Source organism: Hyla sarda, chromosome 2, assembly GCF_029499605.1.
Source record: "Hyla sarda isolate aHylSar1 chromosome 2, aHylSar1.hap1, whole genome shotgun sequence".
In the NCBI taxonomy this organism is placed as follows: domain Eukaryota; kingdom Metazoa; phylum Chordata; class Amphibia; order Anura; family Hylidae; genus Hyla; species Hyla sarda.
The window spans coordinates 364,531,631-364,550,489 of NC_079190.1; the positions used below are offsets into that span (position 1 = coordinate 364,531,631).

Here is an 18,859-nt window from a genome sequence, read left to right on the forward strand (position 1 = left end):
GGGGAGAGGGAGGGGGGTGCTCTGCATTTACTATAGGGAAGGGGGGGAGAGGGAGGAGGGGTGCTCTGCATTTAACTAAAGGGGAGGGGGGGGGTGCTCAGCATTTACCTATAGGGAAGTGGGGAGAGAGGGGGGGTGCTCTGCATTTACCTATAGGGAAGGTGGTAGATGGGGGGGTGCTCTGCATTTACCTACAGGGAAGGGGGGGAGAGGGAGGGGGTGCTCTGCATTTACCTATAGGGAAGGGGGGAGAGGGAGGGGGGGTGCTCTGCATTTACCTATAGGGAAGGGGGAGGGGGGTGCTCTGCGTATACCTCTAGGGAAGGGGGGGAGAGGGGGTGCTCTGCATATACCTAGGACTGGGCGGTATGACCATATGTGTATCACAGTATTTTTTTTAACTTACGGTGGTTCCACGGTATATACCGGTATTCCCCCCCCCCCCAAAATCATGTGACCCGCCAGCACTGTTCTGCTCCCCCCAATTAATGATCAGCCCAGCTGGGTACTACTCACATATGTCAAGCACTGCTGCCCTCCTCCTCTTTGTACGCCAGTGGTACGCCAGTGGTCTCCATCCTGCAGACCTCCAGTTGTTGCAAAACTACAACTCCCAGCATGCCCGGACAGCCAACGGCTGTCTGGGCATGCTGGGAGTTGTAGTTTTGCAACAGCTGGAGGTCCGCAGGTTTGAGACCACTGCTGTACGCTGTATACGGCTTCATACATGACAGTGGGCTCAGCCTTTCACTGGTAGGGGCGGGACATCGCTCTGGCCGGTGATAGGCTGACGGCTGTCCGGCGTTCCCCAGCGACGTGGGTGAGTTAAAAGTTTATTTTCTGTATCTTTTGCAGCCCGGGCATAGGTATACAGCGTACAGCAGTGGTCTCAAACCTGGCTGTCCGGGCATGCTGGGAGTTGTAGTTTTGCAACAGCTGGAGGTCCGAAGGTTTGAGACCACTGCTGTACGCTGTATACTGCTTCATACATGAAAGTGGGCTCAGCCTATCTCTGGCAGGGGCGGGGCATCGCTCTGGCCGGTGATATGCTGACGGCTGTCCGGCGTTCCCATCCCCAGCGACATGGGTGAGTTAAAAGTTTATTTTCTGTATCTTTTGCAGCCCGGGCATAGGTATACAGCGTACAGCAGTGGTCTCAAACCTGCGGACCTCCAGCTGTTGCAAAACTACAACTCCCAGTATGCCCGGACAGCCGTTGGCTGTCCAGGCATGCTGGGAGTTGTAGTTTTGCAACAACTGGAGGTCCGCAGGGTGGAGACCACTGGCGTACAGAGAGTTCCATCGCCAGCTGTCCGGGCATGCTGGGAGTTGTAGTTTTGCAACATCTGGAGGTCTGCAGGTTAGAGACCACTGGCGTACAGTATAGAGTTCCAGCGCCCAGCGGCCCCCAACAAAGAGGAGGAGGGCAGTGCTTGACATATGTGAGTAGTACCCCCGCTGGGCTGATCATTAATTGGGGGGAGCAGAACAGTGCTGGCGGGTAACATAGGATTAGTTCCCCGATGTGGGGACAGCACTGTGCTAGGCTGATAATACATTCCCGAGGGGGAGGGGCCCAACCGGTATTGCGGTATGGGGGGAAATCCATATTGTGCAGCCCAAAAAATTTGGTATTCGGTATGAACCAGTATACCGCCCAGCCCTAGATATACCTATGGGAAAGAGGGGGGGTGTAGCTCTGCATATACCTATGGGAAAGAGGGGGTTACCTGGCTACCTACCTACCTGCCCTTTTACTGTGCAGGACACCAAGGAGGGCATTATTACAGTTTGTGGGCCTATAGATGGAAAGATTGTGTAGAGGAGGGGAGGGCACTGAAAATATGCAGAGTCTGACATGTTTTTCCTGCAGATGTTAAGAGATCCACATGGCGGTCTTATCCGGACGGAGAAGAAAAGGAAAGAGGACGCCGCTGATCAGAAAAGACGTAATTGTGAGTCACAAAATGTAACTGTAATCGCTTATATGATGTACAGATCCTGTGTACAGCTGATATCTACCGCCATATGGTCCTGTATATAATCACTTATATTGTATACAGATCCTGTATAGTATACTGGTCTGTGTATAGTGGTTTTATTCAGTACGGTATGGTGGTATTATCCAGTTATTGTGTGGTGATATAGATTTACTCCTTGTATACCAGTATTATTGGTTATAGAAATTTACCTACGTTAAAGTGTTTCTTACATATATAAATTTTAGTTTATTGTGTGTGGGATTTGGGTGAAATAGGAGTGTGGCAGAAGTTTGACGAGCTGCAGGGGCCCTTGCTTTTTTCTTGGTCCGGGGGCCCCGAGTGTTGTCAGTCCGCTCCTTGGGGAGGGGAGGGAGGGGGTGTAATTAAGGGGGGATGCGTGTGTGTGGGGGGGATTCCAAACAAAGGGTCCGCCCCGAGTGCCAAATGCTCTAGGTACGCCCCTGAGTGGCAGTGTATATGCTTATAGAAGCGGTGCATGTGTATGATGGCCATGTGTGTATAAAGGGGCATTGTGTGTGTATATAGAGGCAGTGTATATATTAATGATGGATGTGTGTGTATATACAGTGGCAGTGTATATAGTGGCTGTATATATGTGTATGATGGCAGTGTGTGTATATATAGTGGCAGTGTATATGCATATAGCAGCTATGTATGTGTATGATGGCCATGTGTGTATAAAGGGGCAGTGTATGTGTATATAGAGGCAGTGTATATATTTATGATGGCAGTGTGTGTCTATATAGTGGAAATGTATATTCATATAGAAGCTGTATATGTGTGTATAATGGCAGTGTGTGTCTATATAGAGGCAGTGTATATGCATATAGAAGCTGTGTATGTGTATGATGGCCATGTGTGTATAAAGGGGCAGTGTGTGTATATAGAGGCAGTGTATATATTTATGATGGCTGTGTGTGTATATACAGTGGCAGTGTATGTGTATATAGAGGCTGTATATGTGTGTATGATGGCAGTGTGTGTATATATAGTGGCAGTGTATATGCATGTAGAAGCTGTGTATGTGTATGATGGCCATGTGTTTATAAAGGGGCAGTGTATGCGTATATAGAGGCACTGTATATATTTGTGATGGCTGTGTGTGTATATACAGTGGCAGTGTATGTGTACATAGTGGCTGTATATGTGTGTATGATGGCAGTGGGTGTCTATATAGTGGCAGTGTATATGCATATAGCAGCTGTGTATGTGTATGATAGCCATGTGTATTTAAAGAGGCAGTGTTTATATTTATGATGGCTGTGTGTGTATATACAGTGACAGTGTATGTGTATATTGTGGCTGTATATGTGTGTATCATGGCAGTGTGTGTCTCTATAGTGGCAGTGTATATGCATATAGAAGCTATGTATGTGTATGATGGCCATGTGTGTATAAAGGGGCAGTGTATGTGTATGTAGAGGCAGTGTATATATTTATGATGGCTATGTGTGTATATACTGTGGCAGTGTATGTGTATATAGTGGCTGTAAATGTGTGTATGATGGCAGTGTGTGTCAATATAGTGGCAGTGTATATACATATAGAAGCTGTGTATGTGTGTATGATGGCCATGTGTGTATAAAGGGGCAGTGTATGTGTATATAGAGGCAGTGTATATATTTATGATGGCTGTGTGTGTATATACACCGTGACAGTGTATGTGTATATTGTGGCTGTATATGTGTGTTTGATGGCAGTGTGTGTCTATATAGTGGAAATGTATATTCATATAGAAGCTGTGTATGTGTATGATGGCAGTGTGTGTCTATATAGTGGCAGTGTATATGCATATAGAAGCTGTGTATGATGGTCATGTGTGTATAAAGGGGCAGTATGTGCATATAGAAGCTTTGTATGTGTGTATGATGGCCATGTGTGTATAAAAGGGCAGTGTATGTGTATATAGAGACAGTGTATATATTTATGATGGATGTGTGTGTATATACAGTGGCAGTGTATATAGTGGCTGTATATATGTGTATGATGGCAGTGTGTGTATATATAGTGGCAGTGTATATGCATATAGAAGCTGTGTATGATGGACATGTGTGTATAAAGGGGCAGTGTGTGTATATAGAGGCAGTGTATATATTTATGATGGGTGTGTGTATATATAGTGGCAGTGTATGTGTATATAGAGGCAGTGTATATATTTATGATGGATTTGTGTGTATATAAAGTGGCAGTGTATGTGTATATAGTGGCTGTATATGTGTGTATGATGGCAGTGTGTGTCTATATAGTGGCAGAGTATATGCATATAGCAGCTGTGTATGTGTATGATGGCCATGTGTGTATAAAAGGGCAGTGTATGTGTATATAGAGGCAGTGTATATATTTATGATGGATGTGTGTATATAGAGGCAGTATATATATTCATGATGGATGTGTGTGTATATACGGTGGCAGTGTATGTGTATATAGTGGCTGTGTATGTGTGTATGATGGCAGCCTGTGTCTATATAGTGGCAGTGTATATGCATATAGAAGCTGTGTATGATGGACATGTGTGTATAAAGGGGCAGTGTGTGTATATAGAAGCAGTGTATATATTTATGATGGCTGTATGTGTATATACAGTGTCAGTGTATGTGTATATAGTGGCTGTATATGTGTGTATGATGGCAGTGTGTGTGTCTCTATAGTGGCAATGTATATGCATATAGAAGCTGTGTATGTGTGTATGATGGCCATGTGTGTATAAAGGGGCAGTGTGTGTATATAGAGGCAGTGTATATATTTATGATGGCTGTGTGTGTATATACAGTGGCAGTGTATGTGTATATAGTGGCTGTATATGTGTGTATGATGGCAGTGTGTGTCTATATAGTGGCAGTGTATATGCATATAGAAGCGGTGTATGTGTATGATGGCCATGTGTGTATAAAGGGGCAGTGTGTGTGTATATAGAGGCAGTGTATATATTTATGATGGATGTGTGTATATACAGTGGCAGTGTATGTGTATATAGTGGCTGTATATATGTGTATGATGGCAGTGTGTGTATATATAGTGGCAGTGTATATGCATATAGAAGCTGTGTATGATGGCCTTGTGTTTATATAGAGGCAGTGTAAGTATATAGAGGCAGTGTATATATTTATGATGGCTGTATGTGTATATACAGTGGCAGTGTATGTGTATATAGTGGCTGTATATGTGTGTATGATGGCAGTGTGTGTCTCTATAGTGGCAGTGTATATGCATATAGAAGCGGTGTATGTGTATGATGGCCATGTGTGTATAAAGGGGCAGTGTATGTGTATATAGAGGCAGTGTATATATTTATGATGGATGTGTGTGTATATACAGTGGCAGTGTATGTGTATATAGTGGCTGTATATATTTGTATGATGGCAGTGTATGTGTATATAGAAGCTGTGTATGTGTGTATGATGGCCATGTGTGTATAAAGGGACAGTGGGGGACATGTATCAAAGATTTTACCCCTGTTTTGTGTGTATTTTTTTGCGCAAAATTTTGCGCAAGCCCTTTTTTTGCGCATTTTTTTAGAGCATGTCCTCCAGATGTGGCTGAATCAGGGTACCTTGGAGTGACATCTATAGTACACATGGATTTATTACCTGCGTACTTTTCCTTTGCACCAAAAATTTTGACGCAAGTGCGTCTTTTTCCCCATAAATATAAGCCAACTTTAACTGCACGTAGCAATCCTTTCTATTTCTGAAGGAAAGTTCTACTAAGGAACCACCAGAATGTTTTTACTTTCCGATCTCAATTCCTCATTTGGTTTGCTTTCTATTGCTTTTTACTCCTTGGTTATTCCAAAGCACTTTTAAAATAATTTGCATATAGAATATTTGTTTACAGTTCAGTTATTCATTAGATCACTTGTATATTGGTATTTTATGATCCAACAATTTAATACATTTACATAGGAAATGTTTGATAACTTATCATTGCACAAGCTCCGTCACATTAAAATAGCTTTGTAATCCACTTAACACTGTAGATCATTCTCCTTTTTATTTTTACAATTTACTGCTTTCCGTTATACTTTTCCCCAGCGCCCGGTAAGATGGTGGCTATTAGTGTTGCTCACGAATATTCGCAATTCGAATATTATTCGCGAATATCGCATATTCGCGAATTCACGAATTTCGCGAATATAGCGCTATATATTCGTAATTACGAATATTCTTTTTTTTTTTTGTTTTTTTTTCACAGTACACATCACAGTGATCACCCCTCTCTGCTTCCAGCTTGTGTGGTGTAAAGAAGGCTGTAATACTACTGTGTGAGACTGGCGTACGAAAATTCGCATATACGAAAATTAGCATATGCTAATTTACGCATATGCGAATTTTACGCATATGTTAATTTTGTATATGCTAATATGCACATATGATAGTTTTCGCATACGCGAATGTTCGCATATGCGAAAATAAAACGGGAATATAACGAATATGCGAATATTCGCGAATATATGACGAATATTCGTCCATATATTCGCGAATATTCGCGAATTCGAATATGGCCTATGCCGCTCAACACTAGTGGCTATCACTGATAGCCAGCCATCTTACCATGTGACCACGGGGGGGGGGGTTTCATCCTCCCCCCCCCAGCGATCGCTGCTATCAGCTAATCAAATCTGACTAGCTGATAGCAGCGTTTCGCTATGAGAATACTTAGCAGCGCTCTGCTAAGTGTCCCTTACCCGTCCCCCAGCGTCACTTACCCGGCCATGCGGTGTCATGAGCGGTCCCGGCGCGAGCGGTGTCCTCCAGGCGGTCCCGGCGGTGGTGCGTCCCGGCGGTGAGTTTGCAGCAGCAGGGCGGCATCTTCATTGGCAGCAGTGAGATCGCCGTAAAGCGATCTCACTGCTGCCTCTGGGAGTTTCAAAACTGCAACTCCCAGCATGCCCAGACAGCCTTTGGCTTTCTGGGCATGCTGGGAGTTGTAGTTTTGCAACATCTGGAGGGCCACAGTTTGTAGACCACTGTATAATGGTCTCCAATCTGTGCTCTTCCAGATGTTCCAAAATTACAAATCTCAGCATGCCCACTCTGTCGAGGCATGCTGGGAGTTGTAATTCTGTAACATCTGGAAGACCACAGATTGGAGACCATTATACAGTGGTCTACAAACTGTGGACCTCCAGCTGTTGCAAAACTACAACTCCTAGCATGCCCAGACTGCCCAAGCATGCTGGGAGTTGTAGTTTGTCAACATCTGACCCTTCAGATATTGCCGAAATACAACTTCCAGCATGTCTGGCCATGCTGGGAATTATAGTTTTTCAACAGCTGGAGGCACACTAGTTGGGAAACATTGTTCGTTTCCTAACTCTTTTTCCCAACCCGTGTGCCTCCAGCTGTGCCTCCAAACTATAACGCCCAGCATGCACTGACAGACCATGCATGCTGGGAATTGAAGTTGTGCAACAGCTGGAGGCACACTGGTTTGGAAACACTAAGTTAAGTAAAAAACTTTCAAGTGTTTTGCAACCAGTGTGCCTTCAGCTGTTGCATAACTACAACCCTCAGCATGCACGAACTGCCAAAGGGCATGCTGGGAGTTGTAGCAGTATGCCTCCAGCTGTTGCATAACTACATGTTCCAGCATGTCCTTCTGCTGTCACTGCATGCTGAGATTTGAAGTTTTTGCAACAGCTGAAGGCACACTGGTGGCAAATGCTGAGTCTGTTTCCGTGTTTCGCAACCAGTGTGCCTCCAGCTGTTGCAAAACTACAACTCCCAGCATGCACGGACAGCCAAAGGGCATGCTCGGAGTTGTAGTTTTGCAACAGCTGGATGTTTCCCCCCCCCCCCGTCCCCCCAATGTGAATGGACAGGGTACACTCACATGGGCGGAGGTTTACAGGGAGTGCTGCAAGATTGAGATGCAGCAAACTCGCTGTGAACCCCCGCCCGTGTGACTGTACCCTAAAAACACTACACTACACTTAAATAAAATAAGTAAAAAACACTATATATACACATACTGCTACACAGCCCCCCTCCCCAATAAATATGAACAACGTCTGGTACGGCACTGTTTCCAAAATGGAGCCTCCAGCTGTTGCAAAACAACAACTCCCAGTATTGCCGGACAGCCATTGACTGTCCAGGCATGTTGGGAGTTTAGCAACAGCTGGAGGCACCCTGTTTGGGAAACACTGGCATAGAATACCCCTATGTCCACCCCTATGCAAAACCCTAATTTAGGCCTCAAATGCACATGGCGCTCTCACTTTGGAGCCCTGTCGTATTTCAAGGCAACATTTTAGGGACACATATGGGGTATCGCCGTACTCGGGAGAAATTGCCTTACAGATTTTGGGGGGCTTTTTCTCCTTTTACCTATTATGAAAAGGAACAGTTGGAGTCTACACCAGTATGTTAGTGTATAAAAATAAAATTATTTACACTGACATGCAGGTGTTGCCGCATACTTTACATTTTCACAAGAGGTAAATGGGAAAAAAGATCCCCATTTTTTGGGACACAATTTAGCCAGAGTACGGAGATACCACATATGTGGGCGCAAAGTGCTCTGCGGGCGCACAACAAGGCCCATAAGGTAGAGTGCACCATGTACATTTGAGGTGATTTGCACAGGGGTGTCACAGATGTTAAATGAAGAATAAGGACATTGGTATAATTGATGTGTTATAATTGGGTGCAAAAAGTGGTATTATTGTGAGATTAAAACTCTACATAATGAAGACAAAAAATTCTAAAACTAATAACGAGGACACACTTACTGTTTAGGTGCAGATACGCTGCAGACAAAGCTCCTACTAAATAGAGCTGCGGTGTAAATTTATGCTCTGAGGAGAATTCTAAATTTAAACGCAATTCAAGAAAGTAGCTGCACAAGAATGATAAATTTAACGCAGCTGCGCCAAATTTACACAACAGGCAGAGGGATAAAAAACTTCTATTATACACTGGAAATGATACATGTCCCCCAGTGTGTGTATATAGATGCTGTGTATGTGTATGATGACCATGTGTGTATAAAGGGGCAGTGTGTGTATACAGAGGCAGTGTATATATTTGTGATGGGTGTGTGTGTATATACAGTGGCAGTGTATGTTTATATAGTGGCTGTATATGTGTGTATGATGGCAGTGTGTGTGTATATATATATATATATATATATATATATATATATATATATATAGTGGCAGTGTATATGCATATAGAAGCTGTGTATGTGTTAGATTGACATGTGTGTATAAAGGGGCAGTGTGTGTATATAGAGGCAGTGTATATATTTATGATGGCAGTGTGTGTCTATATAGTGGCAGTGTATATATTTATGATGGGTGTGTGTATATACAGTGGCAGTGTATGTGTATATAGTGGCTGTATATGTGTGTATGATGGCAGTGTGTGTCTATATAGTGACAGTGTATATGTATATAGAAGCTGTGTATGTGTATGATGGCCATGTGTGTATAAAGGAGCAATGTGTGTATATAGAGGCAGTGTATATATTTATGATGGCCATGTGTGTATAAAGGGGCAGTGTGTGTATATAGAGGCAGTGGGGGACATGTATCAAAGATTTTACCCCTGTTTTGTGTGTATTTTTTTGCGCAAAATTTTGCCCAAGCCCTTTTTTTGCGCACGTTGTGGTAGAGCATGTCCTCCAGATGTGGCTGAATCAGGGTACCTTGGAGTGAGTACACATGGATTTATTAACTGCGTACTTTTCCTTTACACCAAAAATTTTGCCGCAAAAGCTGTTCTTTTTTTGCGCACATATAAACCATCTTTGACTTAACGTAGCAAGATGCTCTAAATCATTGATTCTATTTTCCAGAGTGGATTGAGGAGATGACTATATTTACCCGCAATTTATGAAGCTCATTGCACTTGATTGATAAATTTAGCGCTTCTGCACATAATTTAGAATTCGGGAAAAGGGGTAAACTGCTTCTACCATACACAAATAATGATACATGTCCCCCAGTGTATATATTTTTATAATGGGTGTGTGTATATACAGTGGCAGTGTATGTGTATATAGTGGCTGTATATGTGTGTATGATGGCAGTGTGTGTCTACATAGTGGCAGTGTATATGCATATAGAAGCTGTGTATGATGGCCATGTGTGTATAAAGCGGCAGTGTGTGTATATAGAGGCAGTGTATATTTTATGATGGATGTGTGTGTATATACAGTGGCAGTGTATATAGTGGTTGTATATGTGTGTATGATGGCAGTGTGTGTCTATATAGTGGCAGTGTATATGCATATAGCAGCTGTGTATGTGTGTATGATGGCCATGTGTATATAAAGGAGCAGTGTGTGTATATAGAGGCAATGTATATATTTATGATGGATGTGTGTGTATATACAGTGGCAGTGTATGTGTATATGGTGGCTGTATATGTGTGCATGATGGCAGTGTGTGTCTATATAGTGGCAGTGTATATGTATATAGAAGCTGTGTATGTGTATGATGGCCATGTGTGTATAAAGGGGCAGTGCATGTGTATATAGAGGCAGTGTATATATTTATGATGGCTGTATGTGTATATACAGTGGCAGTGTATGTGTATATAGTGGCTGTATATGTGTGTATGATGGCAGTGTGTGTCTATATAGTGGCATTGTATATGCATATAGCAGCTGTGTATGTGTGTATGATGGCCATGTCAGGGGCGGACATATCACTTGTTCAGCCGGTTCTGCTGCACAGGGGCCCAGCGTGTTAGGGGGCCCACCTAGTAGCCCAGGTCACAGCCTGGGCCTCACAGACTGGGCCCCTGCAGGGCCCCCTGCCAGTACTTCATACTCTATGCTGCAGCAACAGGTCCCGGACCTGCCGCTGACAGCAGTAATTTACCTCGGCCGGAAGAGATGGGAACAGACGTGCCCCGCGCAGGCACGCACGTCTGTTCCAAGCCCCTGATGTCACGTGTCATGGCCTCTGACCCCGGCAGAAGCGACAGGAGCAGCCAACCCTCCCGCTTCACACGGCCGCATCGCTGAGCAGATAAGGTGAGGAGAGCGACGGTCGGGTGCAGGGCGTGGGGGGAGGGGATTGTAATGATGATGAAGAGGACAGGAGGGGTGTTGAAGAGGTTGGTGGTGTAATGATAAGGAGTATTGGGGGTCTGGGAGAGCGTAGTGTTGATAAGGAGGACCAGAGGGGGGGGTCAGGGGTGTAGTGATTAGGGGGTTTAATGTTGATGAGAAGGACTGGGGGGTGTCAGCTGTGTAATATTGATGAGGTGCTTAAGGTATATGAGGTGATGAGGAGACTGAGGATGGAGTGCATGGGGTGTATGGGGTGAAGAGGATGGAGTGCATGGGGTGTATGGGGTGATGAGGAGACTGAGGATGGAGTGCATGGGGTGATGAGGAGACTGAGGATGGAGTGCATGGGGTGTATGGGGTGATGAGGAGACTGAGGATGGAGTGCATGGGGTGATGAGGAGACTGAGGATGGGGTGCATGGGGTGTATGTGGTGATTAGGAGACTGAGGATGGAGTGCATGGGGTGATGAGGAGACTGAGGATGGAGTGCATGGGGTGTATGTGGTGATTAGGAGACTGAGGATCGAGTGCGTGGGGTGTATGGGGTGATGAGGAGACTGAGGATGGGGTGCATGGGGTGATGAGGAGACTGAGGATGGGGTGCATGGGGTGATGAGGAGACTGAGGATGGAGTGCGTGGGGTGATGAGGAGACTGAGGATGGAGTGCGTGGGGTGTATGGGGTGATGAGGAGACTGAGGATGGAGTGCATGGGGTGATGAGGAGACTGAGGATGGAGTACATGGGGTGATGAGGAGACTGAGGATGGAGTGCGTGGGGTGATGAGGAGACTGAGGATGGAGTGCGTGGGGTGTATGGGGTGATGAGGAGACTGAGGATGGAGTGCGTGGGGTGTATGGGGTGATGAGGAGACTGAGGATGGGGTGCATGTGGTGATGAGGAGACTGAGGATGGAGTGCGTGGGGTGTATGGGGTGATGAGGAGACTGAGGATGGGGTGCGTGGGTTGTATGGGGTGATGAGGAGACTGAGGATGGAGTGCATGGGGTGATGAGGAGACTGAGGATGGAGTGCATGGGGTGTATGGGGTGATGAGGAGACTGAGGATGGGGTGCATGGGGTGATGAGGAGACTGAGGATGGAGTGCATGGATTGTATGGGGTGATGAGGATGGAGTGCATGGGGTGTATGGGGTGATGAGGAGACTGAGGGTGGAATGCATGGGGTGATGAGGAGACTGAGGATGGAGTGCATGGGGTGATGAGGAGACTGAAGATGGAGTGCATGGGGTGATGAGGAGACTGAGGATGGAGTGCATGGGGTGATGAGGAGACTGAGGATGGAGTGCATGGGGTGTATGGGGTGATGATGAGACTGAGGATGGGGTGCGTGGGGTGTATGGGGTGATGAGGAGACTGAAGATGGGGTGTGTGGGGTGTATGGGGTGATGAGGAGACTGAAGATGGGGTGTGTGGGGTGTATGGGGTGATGAGACTGAGGATGGGGTGCGTGGGGTGTATGGGGTGATGAGGAGACTGAGTATGGGGTATATGGGGGTGATGAGGAGACTGAGGATAGAGTGCATGGGGTGATGAGGAGACCGAGGATGGAGTGTGTGGGGTGTATGGGGTGATGAGAAGACCGAGGGTGGGTTGTGTGGGGTGTATGGGGTGATGAGACTGAGGATGGGGTGCGTGGGGTGTATGGGGGTGATGATTAGACTGAGGATGGGTTGTGTGGGGTGTATGGGGGGATGAGACTGAGGATGGGGTGCGTGGGGTGTATGGGGTGATGAGGAGACTGAGGATGGAGTGCGTGGGGTGTATGGGGTGATTCAGTGGTATATAGTGGTTGGCAGTATTATATTAATAGAGTACAGTGGTTGGCAGTATTATATTCAGGGGTACAGTATTTGGCAGTATTATATTCTGGGGTACAGTGGTCGGCAGTATTATATTCAGGGGTACAGTGGTTGGCAGTATTATATTCAGCGGTACAGTGGTTGGCAGTATTATATTCAGGGGTACAGTGGTTGGCAGTATTATATTCAGGGTACAGTGGTTGGCAGTATTATATTAATAGAGTACAGTGGTTGGCAGTATTATATTCAGGGGTACAGTATTTGGCAGTACTATATTCGGGGGTACAGTGGTCGGCAGTATTATATTCAGGGGTACAGTGGTTGGCAGTATTATTTTCAGCGGTACAGTGGTTGGCAGTATTATATTCAGGGGTACAGTGGTTGGCAGTATTATATTCAGGGTACAGTGGTTGGCAGTATTATATTAATAGAGTACAGTGGTTGGCAGTATTATATTCAGGGGTACAGTATTTGGCAGTACTGTATTCGGGGGTACAGTGGTTGGCAGTATTATATTCAGGGGTACAGAGGTTGGCAGTATTCAGGGGGTACAGTGGTTGGCAGTATTATATTCAGGGGGTACAGTATTTGGCAAGGTTATAATGATTATTGTCATCATACAGAGGATGAGGATCTACTGACAAATTAAGGAACCAATGATGTCCAGGTGTCAGACTCTGCAGAGAAGATGGAAGAAATCCTGGTGTCTGGACCAGATGAAGAAGAAAAGTAAAGACAACAGAGAAGACGTCACTCAGGTCAGTGATATCATTGTGTATTTTCCTAACTGTCCCATCAGAGCTGTAGTCACTTCAGACATGATGGGAGTTGCAGCTTTCCAACATCTGGGGAGCCACTTGAACCAAGGTGATTGGTGGGGTCCCATGAGTCAGACCCCCACCATAAAAATGGGCTGTTTATTTTAAAATGCCTGGGCCTATTTTTGGTCCCAATCTGGCCCTGCCTGTAAGTCACTTCTATCACTAAGGATAAGAAGGCAAGGAACATGGGGTTGCCAAGGGGTGTCGTGCTAAGTCCAGGGGTGTGAATGTAAAGGGGAGCACTGCCCTCTGCCTCCCAGCTAGATACGGGTCAGGCTGACCCATGGGAGTACTCACTGGGCCACACACTGAGAGGGACAGAGGCCACCCGGAGCCCACCTCAGGAGCCGTTCCATCCACCTGTGGTGGAATTGGCAAGTGGCGACACTACATGCGCGGGGTAAGTGGAGGCCCTCCGGTGGGGTCTAGGTACGTGAGGGGGCCCAGGCACACTCTTTGCACAGGGGCCCTCTGCTGTCTGTGTCCGCCCCTGGGCCATGTGTATATAAAGGGGCAGTGTGTGTATATAGAGGCAGTGTATATATTTATGACGGATGTGTGTGTATATACAGTGGCAGTGTATGTGTATATAGTGGCTATATATGTGTGTATGATGGCAGTGTGTGTCTATATAGTGGCAGTGTATATGTATATAGAAGCTGTGTATGTGTATGATGGCCATGTGCGTATAAAGGGGCAGTTCATGTGTATATAGAGGCAGTGTATATATTTATGATGGCTGTATGTGTATATACAGTGGCAGTGTATGTGTATATAGTGGCTGTATATGTGTGTATGATGGCAGTGTGTGTCTATATAGTGGCAGTGTATATGCATATAGAAGCTGTGTATGTGTATGATGGCCATGTGTGTATAATGTGGCAGCAGGGGGGTGGAAAAAAAAAAAAAGGACTTGTCCAAGGGATTAAAGCGGAACACAATCTACTTGTCCCTCAAGAAAATCCACTTGTCCTGGTAGATAAAATAATTTCAACCAAAATAGTATGATCCACTCCACTAGACCACCAGGGGTGGTTATAAGATCCCTTTAGACACTGCTGTCAACTTTGACAGTGGTGATCTAATGGTTTAATAGCCGGCTACAGCGATCGTAGCATGCCAGGCTATTAGCGGTGGGAGAGCTGTAGCTAGCTCCATTGAGATTTTTTATGCATCATAAAAAACGCCGGAAAAACTGTCCCAGCTTTTTCCTGCGCTTTGTCAGTTTTTCTTGTGTTTTTTTTATTGCATTTTTGCTTGTGTGTGGAAACAAAAAAAAATTACTAAATATTTTTTTTTATCTTTTAAATTTAGATACGTGAATGCAGAGGACTATGTCAGATTTTGTGGATTGGAATGATGAACAGCGTTCTTTTTTTATGTCAATAAAGGGGTTAACGAGGGCTGTAGGGGAGTGTTTTTTTAAATAAAATGTTTTTTTCATTGTGTTGTGTTTTTTATAATTGAATTGTTAGGCTTAGTAGTGGAAGCCATCTTGTAGACAGAATCCATTACTAAGCTGGGGCTTAGCTTTAGCCCCCAAAACAGCTAATGCCAACCCCCAATTATTACCCCGGTACCTACCGCCACAGGCTGTTGCTGCTTGGTTGGTATCTGGCTGATACTGAAAAAATTAGGGAACCACACACTTTTTTTATTTATAAAAAAAACACATAGGGTTCCCCCTATTTTCAGTATCAGCCAGATACCAACCAAGCAGCAACAGCCTGGCGTTACCAGGGTCCCCAGCCTAAATAACGCCAGACTGTTACCGCCTAGGCCCAGGAGCGCCATTTTTGACGCTCCGGGCCTGTTGGTACCAGCTCTTCCTGGCACCCCTGTGGTGGTGGGTACCGGGGTAATAATTGGGGGTTAGCGCTAGCTGTTTTTGGGGCTAACGCTAAGCCCTGGCTTAGTAATGGATTCTGTCTATAAGACAGCTTCCCCTACTAACCCTGAAAATTCAATTATAAAAAACACGGACACATTGAAAAAAAATTTTAATAAAAAAAAATCACTCCTCCACAGGCCTCTTTAACCATTTTATTGAAATAAATAAATAAAAAAACGCTAGTCATCATCGAAGTCCACCGAATCTGAAGAAATATGGGTTAGTACATTTTTTGTGCTCTCCCCTGGGAAGAGCGCACATAATGCAGCGTGTTATTAAAAAGGGAGCCTCCAATTGTTGCTAAACTACAACTCCCATCATAGGAGGCTGTAGTTAAGCAACAGCTGGAGGCACACTGGTTGCAAAACACTGAGAGTTTGTTACTTAACTCAGTGTTTCCCAACCCGTACGCCTCCAGCTGTTGCCAAACTACAACTCCCAACATGTGCGGTTTGTCAGTGCATGCTGGGAGTTATAGTTTTGCAACAGCTGGAGGCACACAGGTAGGGAAACACTGAGTTAGAAAACAGACAATGTTTCCCAACCAGCGCGCCTCCAGTTGTTGCAAAACTACAACTCCCGGCATGCCCAGGCAGTCCAGACATGCTGGGAGTTGTGGTTTTGTAACATCTGGCCCTTCAAACGTTGCCTAACTACAACTCAAAGCATGCCTGGACAGTCTGGGCATGCTTGGAGTTGAAGTTTTGCAACATCTGGAGGGCTACAGTTTGGACACCACTACTTAGCGGTCTCCCAACTGTCCTCCTCCAGTTGTTGCAAAACTACAACTCCCAGCATTCCCTTCGGCTGTCTGAGCATGCTGGGAGTTGTAGTTTCCCAACCTGTGTGCCTCCAGCTGTTGCAAAACTTCAACTTCAAGCATGCCCAGACTGCCCAGGCATGCTGGAAGTTGTAGTTCGGCAACATCTGAAGGGCCAGATGTTACAGAACTACAGCTCCCAGCATGCCTGGACTGTCTGGCCATGCTGAGAGTTGTAGTTTTGCAACATCTGGAAGAGCACAGATTGGAGACCACTGCACAGTGGTGTCCAAACTGCGGCCCTCCAGATGTTGCAAAGCTACAACTCCCAGCCAGTGGCCCCCCGAGATTGCTGCCCCCTAGAATGGTGGAGCTCCACCATTCACTAACCTTGACTGTCACACACTGTGAGTACACAGCATGTGAGCTGCGGGGACGCGATCCACTGCAGGCCGGCGCGATGACGTCACATCATCGCGCCGGCGCCCGGAAATCCCGTCCCCGCGGCCAGCATACTGTAAGTACTAAGAGTATGCTCAGGGGATTTGGGGGATAGAATATGTGCCACTGTTAAGGGCACTATATTGTACAGGAGGAGTGGGGAGGGGGATTTAAAAACTTAGGGGGGAATTTTTAATGTGAGGGGCTGCAGGGCAAAGCACTGGGGGCACTATATGTGAAGAGCACATGACAGGGGGGCATTATGTGTGAGGGGCAAAGAACGGGGGCATTATGTGTGAGGGGCAAAGAACGGGGGCATTATATTTGAAGGGCACAGCACGGGGCATTATATGTGAGGGGTGCATGATGGGGGCATTATACATGAGGGGTGCATGATGGGGGCATTATATGTGAGGGGCAAAGAACGGGGGAATTATATGTGAAGGGCACAGCACAGGGGGCAATATATGCTAGGGGCACAGGGCATTATTATGTGAGGGGAACAGGACGGGTCATAATTATTATATGTAGGGGCACAAGATGGGGCATTATTACTATATGTGAAGGCACAGAGTGTTCTGCATTTCAGAAGTATATTGTAGATTCTGAGGAATTTCTGGGGTGGTACGTTTTTTTATGGGCCACAAAACATTTGAGTATTTTATTCAGAGGGTGCACTGCACAGCAAGTTATATTCAGAGAGTGCAGTGTGTGGTAGTATTAAATTTAGAGGGCACAGTGTGGTAGTATTATATTCAGAGGGCACAGTGTGTGGTAGTATTATATTCAGAGAGTGCAGTGTGTTGTAGTATTATATTCAGAGAGTGCAGTGTTTGGTAGTATTAAATTTAGAGGGCACAGTGTGGTAGTATTATATTCAGAGGGCACAGTGTGTGGTAGTATTATATTCAGAGGGTACAGTGTGTGCTAGAATTATATTCAGAGAGTTCAGTGTGTGGTAGTATTATATTCAGAGAGTGCAGTGTTTGGTAGTATTAAATGTAGAGGGCACAGTGTGGTAGTATTATATTCAGAGGGCACAGTGTGTGGTAGTATTATATTCAGAGAGTGCAGTGTTTGCTAGTATTAAATTTAGAGGGCACAGTGTGTGTTAGTGTTATATTCAGAGGGTGCAGTATATGACAGTATTATATTCAGAGGGTACGGTGTGTGGCAGTCTTATATTCAGAGGGTACAGTGTGTTGTTTATTCTGGGGTACAGTATGTCAGAATTATATTCAGAAGGTATGTGCCAGTATTATATTCGAAGAATACAGTGTCTGGCAGGTTTATAATAATTATTGTTTTCATATAAAGGATCAGAATCCGCTGACATTGTGAGGAGCCATCTGGGCGTCAAGTTCTGCAGAGAGAAGATTTAGCTGGAACAAGTCCCGGTGGTATGTAGCATCTGAATTAGATAAGGAAAGACTATAGAGAAGATGTCACCTGTAGTCACTGATATCATTCTGTATCCTCCTGTGTGTGTCCCATCAGAGCTGGAGTCACTGAAGAAGTTCTGCAGTAATGATGGGTGAAACAACAACTCCCAGCATCCCCTTACCACTGCTTAGGTCAGACTGGGAGCTGTAGTTTTAAATGGTAAAAACTTCTTTAGCACTTTCCCATTCTGTGGCAATTGGTATATTTGATTATTATTCTGACATGTGAGCATGGCCTAAGAGTCTTAAACAAGGTTAGGACTGTATGATACATTTAATAATATTGTAAGTTCCGTAAGCAACATCTTATTTTCTGTCCGCCAACACAAAATACTCTAATAGTGCCCCTCCCGAGACTCTACTCTGGATCCGCCCCTGCTCCCAGCATGCCCAGACAGTCAAAGGCTGTCTGGGCATGCTGGGAGTTGTAGTTTTGAAACTACTAGAAGCAGCAGTGAATATCACTTTACGGCGATCTTCACTGCTACTTCCACTTACCTGCCGCAGCTGCCTTCTAGACGGTCCCCGGTCCATGCCGTCCCCGCCGGTCCCACAGCAGGTATGTGCCGCGGCCCCCGCAGCTTCCGGGATCCTCCTCCCCCGCTCTACCCGACTTCTAGGTGCTGGAAGAGCGGCGGATCTGAACTTTAACCCCCC

The 18,859-nt window shown here is 45.5% G+C and overlaps 1 protein-coding gene and 1 long non-coding RNA gene across 2 annotated transcripts in view; one reads left to right on the forward strand and one right to left on the reverse strand.

The window, feature by feature from the left end:
• The window catches only part of LOC130356605 (uncharacterized), a 1,200,575-nt gene that overhangs the window by 867,911 nt on the left and 313,805 nt on the right, over nucleotides 1-18,859 (reverse strand). The window lies entirely within an intron of this gene.
• Nucleotides 1,714-18,704, forward strand: LOC130356607 (uncharacterized). Its single transcript, XR_008888935.1, has 3 exons — nucleotides 1,714-1,955; nucleotides 18,078-18,160; nucleotides 18,258-18,704. It is a non-coding gene; the product is annotated as an uncharacterized LOC130356607 (long non-coding RNA).